Below are 11,576 nucleotides of genomic sequence, written 5' to 3'. Positions count from 1 at the left end.
CAAGCCTTTAAGACCCCAGATGCTATATCTTTTGATAACCGGGTGCCATCAGCTTTCTTCACCACATTTGCTTATGCACATGTCTGTCTTCAGATGTATTTTTTTTAATATGTTGTTGGATTCTATTGGCCAGGATTTTGCTGAGAATTTTTGCATCTATGTTCATGTCTATAGCTTTCTATCTTTGTGGGATCTTTGCCTGATTTTGCTATCAGGGTTATGCTGGCTTTGTAGAATGAGTTTGGAAGTTTGCTGTCCCTTTCTACATTCTGGAATAATTGTGTAGATTGGTGACAGTTCTTCTCTGAATACTTGGTAGAATTCTGCTGTGAAGCCATCTGGTCCTGCGCTTTTTTTGGCTGGGAGTTTCTTTTCTTTCTTTCTTATTAAAAGATCATTTCATTGGGGGATCTTACAGCTCTTATATAATCCATACATCAATTGTATCAAGCAAATTTATACATATGTTGCTATCATAGTTGGGAATTTCTGGATGACCTTGTCTATACTTTGCTATCCTTCTGTTCAAGTTCTTCATGTCCATCTATGTTAATTTGGAAAGAAGGGTTATTTCTAGATATTTGTCCCTGTCATCTAGATTATCGAAAATGTTAGAATACAGTCTTTCATAATATTGTGTTATTATTCTTTTATTTCATTTGGATCTGTTGTGATGCCATTTGTTTCATCGCTAATTCTAGATATTTCGTATGCTCTTTATTTTCCTTTGTTAAGTTTGCTAGTGGTTTGTCATTCTTGTTGATACTTTCAAAGACTCAACTCCTAGCTTTGGTGATTTTTTCCATTGTTTTCCAGCTCGTTTATTTCTGCTCTAATTTTTACAATGTCTTTTCTTCTGTTGTTGAGGGTTTATGCTTTTGACTCTGTTCTAGTTGTTGAGGGTGTGTCAAAGTGTTGAAAATGATTTTCTCCTCTTTTTTTTTTTCTTTTTTAACATTTTATTAGGGGCTCATACAACTGTTATCCCAATCCATACACACATCAATTGTGTAAAGCGCATTTGTACATCGTTTCTCAAAACATTTTCTCTCCATTGAAACCCCCGACATTGGGTCCTAATTTTCCCCCTCCCTCCCCGCTCCCGCCTCCCGCATGAACCCTTGATAGTTTATAAATGGGTATTTTGTCATATCTTGCCCTGTCCGACGTCTCCCTTCATCCACTTTTCGGTTGTCTGTCCCCCAGGGAGGAGGTCACACACAGTTCCATGTAATCGGTTCCCTCTTTCCTACCCATTCTCCCTTTACCCTCCCTGTTTTGCCACTCACAACACTGGTCCTATAGGGCTCATCCGTCCTGGATTTCCTGTATTTTCAGTTCCTATCTGTACCAGTGTACATCCTCTGGTCTAGCCCGTCTTGCAAGATAGAATTCGAGTCATGGTAGTGGGAGCGGGGAGGAAACCTTTAGGAACTAGAGAAAGGTTGTATTTCTCATCATTGTTACATCGCACCCTGACTGGCTCATCTCCTCCCCGAGACCCCTCTGCAAGGGGATCTCCAGTGGCCTACTAATGGGCTTTGGATCTCCACTCTGCACTCCCCCCATCATTCACTATCGTAAGATTTTTGTTCTGATGATGCCTTAACACCTGATCCCTTCGACACCTCGTGGTTGCATAGGCTGGTGTGCTTCTTCCATGTGGGTTTTGTTGCTTCTGAGCTTGATGGCCGCTTGATTACCTTCAAGCCTTTAAGACCCCAGACGCTATACTTTTTGATAGCCGGGCACCATCAGCTTTCTTCGCCACATTTGCTTATGCACCCATTTGTCTTCAGTGATCCGTTCGACACCCCGTGATCACACAGGTTGATATGTTGTTCCATGTGGGCTTTGTTGCCTCTGAGCTAGATGGCCGCTTGTTTACCTTCAAGCTTTTAAGACCCCAGACGCTATCTCTTTTGATAGCCGGGCACCATCAGCTTTCTTCACCACATTTGCTTATTCAACCGCTTTGTCTTCAGCGGTTGTGTCGGGAAGGCGAGCATCATAGAATGCCAATTTACTAGAAGAAAGTATTCTTGTGTTGAGGGAGTACTTGAGTTTCTCCTCTTTTTTATGTGTGCATTCATTCCTATAAACTGACCTCTGATAAGCTTCTTTTGCTGTGTTCCACTGGATTTGGTATATTGTGTTATCATTCTAGTTTGTTTCTAGGAACCACCTAAACTCATCTCCTATTTATGCTAATACTCAGTCTTTTTTTTTTGAGTCGTGTGTTGCTGTGTCTCCATGTGTCTGTCTTTATGTTTTCATTCTGTCCATTGTTGACTTTGAGTTTCATAGCCCTGTGTTCTGAAAAGATGTTTTGAATGATCCTTGTGTGTTTGAATTAGTTAAGGCTTGCTTTATGGCCTAGTATGTGGTCTACTTTAGAATATATGTGTTGAAGAAGAATGTGCTTTTTTTTTTTTTTGCTGTTGGTGGGAGAACGCTATAAATATCTAGGAGGTCAAGATGTTTTATTGTATTGTTCAGATCTTTGGCTTCTTTATTGAGTTCCTATCTTTTGATCTATCTTTCCTTTAGAGTGGTATATTGAGGTCTCCTACTATTATTGTGAATCTGGTGATTTATCTTTTCATCTCTTTGAGGATTTGGCTGATGTATTTCAAGGGTCTTTTGTTGGGTACATACATGTTTATTATAGCTATGTGTTCTTGGTCTATTTATTCTTAGTAATGTTCATTCTTAGCTCTCATTATGTTCTTTACTTTGAAGTCTATTTTGTTGGAGATTAATATAGCCATCCTGCTTTTTTTTTGCCATAAGCTTAAATTATGTTTCACCATCCTTTTCGAATCTTAGTCTGTTTTTGTCTTTGAGTTTGAGGTGTGTCTCTTGAAGGCAGCAGATTTATGGGTCTTATCTTTTAATTGGTGCATTTAGTTCATTGACATTCAGTGTCATTAATTCTGAATGTAGGCTAGTTGTCATCTCATATCATTTGTGTTTGGTATGTTCCCTAGTTTTGGGGGTGTGTGGGGGGAGTTTATTCATGTTTTCATTTCCCCTCTAGATATGTATTGTTTTGCTTACTGTTTTCAGTGTGTTGATTTCTGGGTGGTGTTACACACTGTGGTGGTCTCACGTTTTTCTGTTGAAATTGTTGTTGATTTTATGACCCTAGAGATCTGGTTATAAAAATATTAAGAATATTGAGAATACTTTCATTTTCCCTTCATATTTGATGGAAAGCTTTGCTAGATATAGGATTGTTGGTTGACGATTTTTATCTTTCAAAGTTTGGCATATGTTGCTGCATTGACTTCTTTCCTTTATGGTTTCCGTGGAGAGGTCTGAGCTTATTCTTGTCTGTTTACCTTTGTAGATGACTGTTGTTTTTTTTTTCTTTCTTTCTAGCTGCTCTCCAGATTTTCATCTTTACCTTGAAGTTGGAAATTTTGACTAACATGTCTTGATGTGTGTTTGTTTTTTGGGGGGGGAGGGGGCGAGGGTAATTTATTTGGTTTCTCCCCGCTTTCTTGATGGTTATAGTCTCCTCCTTTGTGATATTAGGGAATTTTTCTTCTATGAATTCCTTACTATTTTGTCTGTGTACGTATTTGTTTCCTCCTGTTCTGGTATTCCACGAGACATATATTATTTCTCTTCATGGGATCCATATCATCCCCAGGCATTCGTCAGATTCTTATGCTTTTTTGTTTGATTGTTTCTCTCATTTGCTGAAGCCCCTGTTGCTGTCTTTGAGGTCACTGATTCTATTTTCCTTTTCTTCAATTCGATTGCTCAGTTCTTGTATGATGTTGGTTTTTTTTAATCACTGCTATCACCTTACTTAATTTCTGGGTCGCTTTTGAGTTTGAGGTTCTTGGTATCTCAATTTCTTTTGTTTACAAGACTGATCCCTAGAGCTTTTGCATGACCCTAAACATCATTCTCCTGGATTCTCCTTCTGGCAGTTTAAGGGCTTCTTTTTCTGTGTATTCCATTGGGTTTGAGTATTCTTCAGTTGTTGGCTCTTATTTATCTTGATTTTTTTGTGGTTACTGCTGTTTGTTAGGCAGAAACAGGAGTTGGCGGGGTGGGCAAGTGCAACAATACCCTGATGACGGTGCACAAGGGTGTGCTACAACTCCCAATGATGACCTCTGAAGCTCAGACACAGATGGATGGCAGCTCCAGATAGCATTGTTACATTGTTACTGTGTTACCAACTGCCCACCTTTCAAAACAGCCAAAGCACAATGGAAAATTCCTCAACTGCCTTTACCTCAGACCAGTACTATAAAACCTTTCCCTTCTGTCCCAGGTAGTACAACTTATTGGGCCCCAACTAGGGACCTGTGAAACTCGCCTGGGAGCTCTAAAATAAACCCTTAAGACTATTGCCTCACTTTGCCCTTTTTCTTTTTCTCCATCGCCAAAATTCCTTTACACGTTTGTCTATTGTGTGCATGGTAGTGGCACAGTTGTAGATGGTCCTGGGTTGTAGATGTGTAGGGCTCTGGATTGTGTATGGGGAGGACTGGCTCTTCGAGTTAGAGAAGGAAGATCAGACAGGAGCTGGAAATCGTACTGTGTGGAGATGAGGGAGGAGGGATAGATGGGTGAATCGCACGAACAGGAGATAGGGGCTCAACAGTAGGATTTATGTGATAGTGTTAATCATAGGTAGCCTTCTGGTTAAGTATAGTAATTTTTTATAAATTGGAAGAAAGGATTTTAAGAGGTGTGCTAGTGCTTTTTAGTGTAGTGCTTTAGTGTATGGCTGAGAAAGGGGGAGAAGGGTCTTGAGGTAGTGGTGGTTGGGGAGTTGGGGAGTATGATGGTGCCAACTAGACCACCATAGGAACATGTGGGTGGAGTTTAATCAGGTTGCAGCTTGATTGGAGGGTGACTGAGATAAATGGTTTCTGAGGCCAGCCTCGCATCTCTCTTTCTCCCTCTTGATCGGATCAGTTTGCTGCTGCTTGAGCTAGTGCTTTGCCTCAACCATGTGCTTGCAGTACCTGTGAGCAGAGCCAATGATTGAATCGTGTCACCTTGCCAGACATCACTAGAGCTTGAGACTCCATCGGGGCCTGCTTTTCACTATGCTCCCAAGATACTGACTGTTGCTGCTCCACCCTGCTATCTGCTGTCTGTGGGCCATCTCTGCCTGTCTTGCCTGAGAACAGACCATGCTGTCTGCTTCCTTGGATCAGCAGTCAGTGTGAGTTGAAGCACCTTCAGTATATTAACTGCTCCATGAAAGTGAGTTAAACAGAACCCTCTGTACGACTGTGTGGACTAATTAGCTGTTCTATTCCTTTAATGTGTGTGTGTGTGTGTGTGTGTGTGTGTGTGTGTGTGTGTGTCCTGCTTTTGTTTCTCTAGAGAACCCTACCTAACACAGAGAGTATATTTAGTAGTCACTTATTGAGCCCCTACAAAATATAGGGAGAGTGCAGCAGATTGATGTTATTGTGTTTATAGCAGAGAACTCTCATGTGGGGGCACACTGATTCCCTGTTTTAAGTGAGGGGGTGTCTCTAGGGAGGGACTTTCCTTAGTGGAGCTGTATTGGGATTCATCACCAAGTTGCACTATCTGCCATCCATGCCGGGGGTCTCAGGGTGGAAATAGGAATGGAGGCCACAGGTGAAGGGGGGCTTTTAATCTGATGGAGTTGGGGACAGGTAAGTTCCAGCACCCGTGAGTCACCCAGATGGGGGAAGGGAACCACTGAAACTCACATTGGTATATCAAGTCCCAGATTCTCCAGGGAAAAAGAAGTTGTGTTTGTTTCTGTGTGTGTGTGTGTGTGTGTGTGTGTGTTACAAAAGGAAAAAATATCACAAATACTCTTGAAGCATCCAGAGTTCAGGTTACACTCTAGTTTTCAAGAGCAGAGTCCCTATCTGGTAGATTCTGGGTGAAAAAGGTGATGTTAGCTAGGGATTTCTATCTGGTGGCCAGCTGAGCTCAACTCTTGCAAGGAGGGGAAGGGTGATAGGGTGGAACTATGGAGATTCCCCCCTCCAAATGCCACAAGTTCTGGCCTCCACACGGGGTTCTTAATGGTCAGAAAGCAATAGGGACTGGGGCACTAGGTGAAAGGTGCTTCCAAATGGGGGTAGTGGGGAGGGGAAGAGTCCTTTGTACCAGCTGGTCACTGAGCTAGAGGAGTGGGAACTGTAGGGGTTTAGTGCTGTGCTGAGCTCGGTAGTGTTCTCCAGGGTTGAAAAGCGGGGAGGAAAATCCAAAATATTCCTGGAGCACTGAGAATTCAGATCATGCTTGATTTCCCAGATTTCAGGTCCCTATGTGTTCATTTCTGGCTTGGGCTGGGAGAGTTCTGGGTAGGAGACTATCTGGACACAATATTGCAGACCCTGTGTCAGTCCATCTAATGGAGGGTCTTCTTTTTTGCTGACCCTGTGCTTTACCAAGCACAATGTCCTGCTCCAGGAAATGGGCCATCCTGATAACATGTCCAAATCCATTTCAAGATCCTTACTTCTAATGAGCATCTGCTGTACTTGTTCCAAAACACATTTGTCCAATATTCTGCCAGCCCAAACTATAGCCAATATTCTGAATAATTCAAATACATCAATTTTTCTTTCTTATTCATTGTCCAGCTTTCACATATATATTTGGGGCAATTGAAAATACCATGGTTTGTGTTAGACATACCTTTTTCCTCAAAGTGATATCTTTGTTTTTTAACACATTGAAGATGTTGTTTGCAGCTGATTTGATTACTACCTTCTATGATTCCATTTCTTTTTCTTAAATCATTTTATTAGGGGCTCATACAATTCATCACAATCCATACATATATCAATTGTGTCAAGCACATTTGTACATATGTTGCCATTTCTTGTATATGTGATTTCATTTCTTGATGGCTACCTCTATGAATATTGATTATGGATCTAAGTAAAATAAAGCCTTCGACAACTTTAATCTTTTTTCTATTTATCATGCTATTGCTTATTAGTTCATGTGTGAGAACTTTTGTTTTCATGATGTTTAGTTATAATCAGTACTGAAGGTTTGTATTAGGCCAGGTTGACTAGAGAAACAAATCCAGTGACACTCATATATGTGTAAGAAGGAGCTTTATATCAAGAAACCATCCCAGCCCCGTTCAACTCAAGTCCATAAGGCTGATACTAGTCCATAAGTCCCTCTTCAGACTCACACAGCCACAGGCATTGATGTGAATACAGTTAGATCATTGCTGGTGGGTGCAAAGTCCTGTGGATCCAACGGTGCAGTTGATCACAGGGCTCTGGCCTATTTTAGAGTAGCTCTCCAGCAGGAAGGTAAAGGTAGAGAGAGAGAGAAGGGATGTTCCCAAGGCCCTCCTTATGAGAAGGTCATGCACACAAGGAGGTACCATCAGACCTGATTGACAGGCTGAACTCAACCCCTACACTCTCATATCTTCAAGTTGACATGAATTTATACAACTACCACAAGGTTGTAGTCTTTGATCTTCATCAGTAAGTGCATCAAGTCCTTTGGCAAGGTTGTGTCATCTGCATATCAAAGACTGTTAATGAGCCTTCCTCCAGTCCTGGTGCTATAGGATAAAGACATATAGGCCAGCTCTGGGATTATTTGCTTAGCATACAAATTGAAAAACTATGGGGAAAGGATACAATCCTGGCACATACTTGTCCTGATTTTAAATCATACAATGTCCCCTTGTTCATTGTCCTCATGAGCCTGATTTGATGTCCTGGAATTGTCATTCTTTACAATGTTACCCATAATCTGTTATGATCTACAAACTCCAGTTCTTTTTGCCTAGTCAATAAGAAACAGGTAAACTCTTTCTGGTATATTCTGTTTTCCAAGATCCATCTGATGCCAGCAACACTATTCCTCTCTCTTACTTATCTTTTTCTGAATCTGGCTTAAATGTATGCCAGTTACCTATCAATGTACTGCTGCATCCATTTTTTTAATTAGCAGCAAAATTTTACTTTTGTGTGATATTGATGATTTCTCTGATAATGTTTCCATTCTGTTTGAGCACTTTCTTGGGAATGAGTCCAAATATGGATCAATAGTTGATCCATTGCATCCTCTGTTAGACTGGGTAGACTAGAGAAACAAATGCAGTGACACATATGTATTAAGAAAGAGCTTTGCATCAAGAAGTCATTATAGATCAAGAAAGCATCCCAGTCCAGCTCAACTGAAATCCATGAGTCCGATACTTGCCCATAAGCCCTTCAGACTCACGCAGCCACATGCAGTGATGCAGTATGCAGGAAGATAAGAGACAACTGGGTGCAGAGTTGTGTGCATCGAAGGTCAGTGAAAACATGGGAGGACTCTGGCAGCTCTCAGGGTCAGTGAGAGAGAGAGAGAGAAAGAGAGAGAGAGAGAGAGGAGGAAGGCCCAGGGTCCTCCTTATGAGAAGGCCACACCCCCAAGGATGCTGAATCAGACTGTGATCTGATTGATAGGTTTGACTTCACCTATAGCCAGGAGTGCCAAGTTGACATAAAATTATCTATTTACCACATTATTTATGTGTGTGTCTATGTCTGTATGTCTATCTACTATCAGTTTTTTTGGTATGTTATTCACAAGTTATACAATTAAAAAGATCATTCATATTAAGAGTTTTGCAATCATCAGCACAATCAGTTTTAGAACATTTTCTTCTTTCTTCTCTTTGTCATTCTCTCCTCATTTCCTCCCACCCTCTCTTTCCATAGCCCCAAGGAATCATTGATCCAGTTACTGTCTCTATAGTTTTACCTACCCTGTATTTCATGATTGTGTTTCTAGTATTAAAACATCCTTGCATATTTGATATGAATTCTACTTGATCATGATGTGTTGTTTTTTGATACTTTGTTGAATTCTGTTGCCTAAGATTTTATTGAAATTCTTGGTGTCTGCCCATAGTTACCGGTCTGTAATTTTCAGTTCTGCTGTATCCTTGCCTGGCTTAAGTATCAGAGTTATAATTGCTTCATAAAATGGCTTTGGTAGTATATTGCCCTTTTGTATATTGTAGAATAATTTATGTAAATTAGGTATTAACTCTTCTCTATGTGTTTGATAGAATTACACAGGGAAACCACTTGGGCATGGACTTTTTGATGTTGGGAGTTGTTTTATAACTAGATCTATTTCTTCTTGAGATACAGGCTTGTTGAGATATTCTAAATCAGTCTATGATAATTTAGGCAAATAATGCATTTCTAGAAGTTTATTCATTTCCTCTAGATTTTAAAATTTGTTGGAAAACATGTTTTCATAATACTGTGCAAATTTAACATTTTCATTTGGTTTTGTTGGAATACCATCCATTCCATTTCATATTTATAGAATTTGCTTTTTTCTCATTCTTTTCCTGTAAGTTTACCAGTGGTTTGTCAATTTCGTTATTCTTTTTGAATAACTAACTTCTTGTCTTATTGTTTTATCCTATAGTTTTGAAATTTTCTGATTCATTTATTTTTGCCCTAATCTTGATTTTTTTTCTTTGAGTTTCTGATGATTTGTTTTCCTGGCCTTTCCCATTCGTTGTATTTGATATATTAAAGGTGTTTTATTCTTTCTGCCTTTTTGATGTGTGCAGTTATTGCCCAAATTGCCCTCTGAGAAGCGCTTTTGCTGTGTCTCAAATATTTTTACGTATTATAGTTTCCTTCTTATTTGCTTCAAAGAATCTTTTGAGTGTATTTTTCATTTCTTTAATTGCTCAGTGTCTCTTAAATAAAGTGTCCAATTTCCACATGTTTTATTTTTTGGAGTTATGGCTTTATGGTTAATTTCTAATTTTACAGTCTTGTGATTTGAAAAGATAGTTCATAGTATCTCAATATTTTTTTAACTTATTGACGTTTGCATTTATGACCTAACATGTGCTCTAGAATAGGTGCTTTGAGTACTAGAAAGGATATTGAAACATCTTTTTATTGGATGAGGTGCTCTATGTGAGATAAAGTTGGTTGATTGCGTTGCTCAATTTTTCTGCATCTTTGTTGATTTTCTTTCTCAATCAATATTTAATGAAAAGCGATGTATTGATTATCATGTTATGATCTATTTGTCTCTTCATTTTTGAAAGGATTTGATTAATGTTTGTTGATGGTCTTTCATTTGGGGCATATATATTTATTGTGGTCCTGGTTTTCTTGCTCAATTAAAGTTTTCCTAAATATATAGTGACCATCTTTTTCTCTCATTATGTCACTTACTGTGATGTGTATTTTGTCTGAGGTTAGTATTGCTACACCAACTTTCTTTTGACCACCATTAGCTTGATATACTTTTTTCCATCCATATATATTTTCCCTTTCTTGGTTTTTAAGTATATGTTTATCTTTGTTTGAAAGGTGCATTCAAAGTTCACACTTTCTCATCCATTCTAAAGAATTGTCTATTAACTGGTAAATTCAGTCCATTTACATTCAGTATTATTATTACTAAATATGGGTCTGTTGGCATCTTAGGTTTTTTATAATAGTGTTACTGGTTTGAATTTTCATGATCATTTCTTGTGCTGTGTTCTTTTTATTTTTTTGTTATCGTGTTGATACTCTGGTTTCTTAAAATTTTATTTATCCTGTCTTGCTTATATGATTTTTATCTTGTTTTTGTTGAGGTTTTAATTTTTTTCTTTGAAGGTTGTTGTGTTTTTCTCTCCAAATTCAGAAGTTTGTTGTATTTTGTGATTTGTTTGATATATTCTCCATTTGACTACTTATTGTCTATTCCCTCTGCTCTTGCTTATTCATGTTATCTTTAAAGTGGAATATTATCTATGGCCATCTTTTAATTCGTTTAATTTTGCTTCCCTTTGTGTATTATTTAAAAAGAATGCTTTTTTTTCTTTTCTGCTATTTTTATGTCTCTGTCTATTGTTATAGATTTTGTGTTCATAGATTTTATTTTAAAGCTTTTTGTAATGGTGGTCATTTTAAAAATAGCTTCCTTTTAGTTTTTCCTTCTGTACACGTTTTAATTTTTCTCTCATGTTTGAGGAATAAGTTTGCTGCACATAGCATTCTTTGTTAGTAAATTTTCTTCTTTCAGAATTGTTCCATTACCTTCTTGCTTGAATGTTTTCAGTAGAAAGATCAGAACTTATCCTAATTGGTTATCGTTTTTATATAACTATTCTTTTTCTTTTTTCTTTTTTTGTCATGATGTTCTTAGGATTATTTCTTCTTCTTTAATAATTAAAATTTTATTATTATGTGTCGGGGTGATTTCCTTTGAGGATCAAGTCTGTTTGGAGTTCTTTTGATTTCTGAATAATTACTTTATATTCTGTATTTTACTAGGGATATTATCTGTTAATATTTCATCATCTATTTTTCTCAGTAGTCAATAATTCCTCTCTCTGTTCAAGGACATTTATCAGGCATATGTTGTTCCTTTTGATGATGTCCTATAATATTCTTAGGTTTTTTTTCTTTCACAATTTTTTTTTGGGGGGGGGGGATCGGAAATCTTTATTTATTTATTTATTTATTTTTAAACATTTTATTAGGGGCTCATACAACTGTTATCCCAATCCATACACACATCAATTGTGTAAAGCGCATTTGTACATCGTTTCTCAAAAC

The sequence above is a fragment of the Echinops telfairi genome, unplaced genomic scaffold, assembly GCF_000313985.2.
Source record: "Echinops telfairi isolate 266 unplaced genomic scaffold, ASM31398v2 ScPeMD7_24;HRSCAF=84, whole genome shotgun sequence".
Classification (NCBI taxonomy): domain Eukaryota; kingdom Metazoa; phylum Chordata; class Mammalia; order Afrosoricida; family Tenrecidae; genus Echinops; species Echinops telfairi.
The sequence above is the reverse complement of the archived record's forward strand: the minus strand, read 5'-3'. Positions refer to the sequence as shown.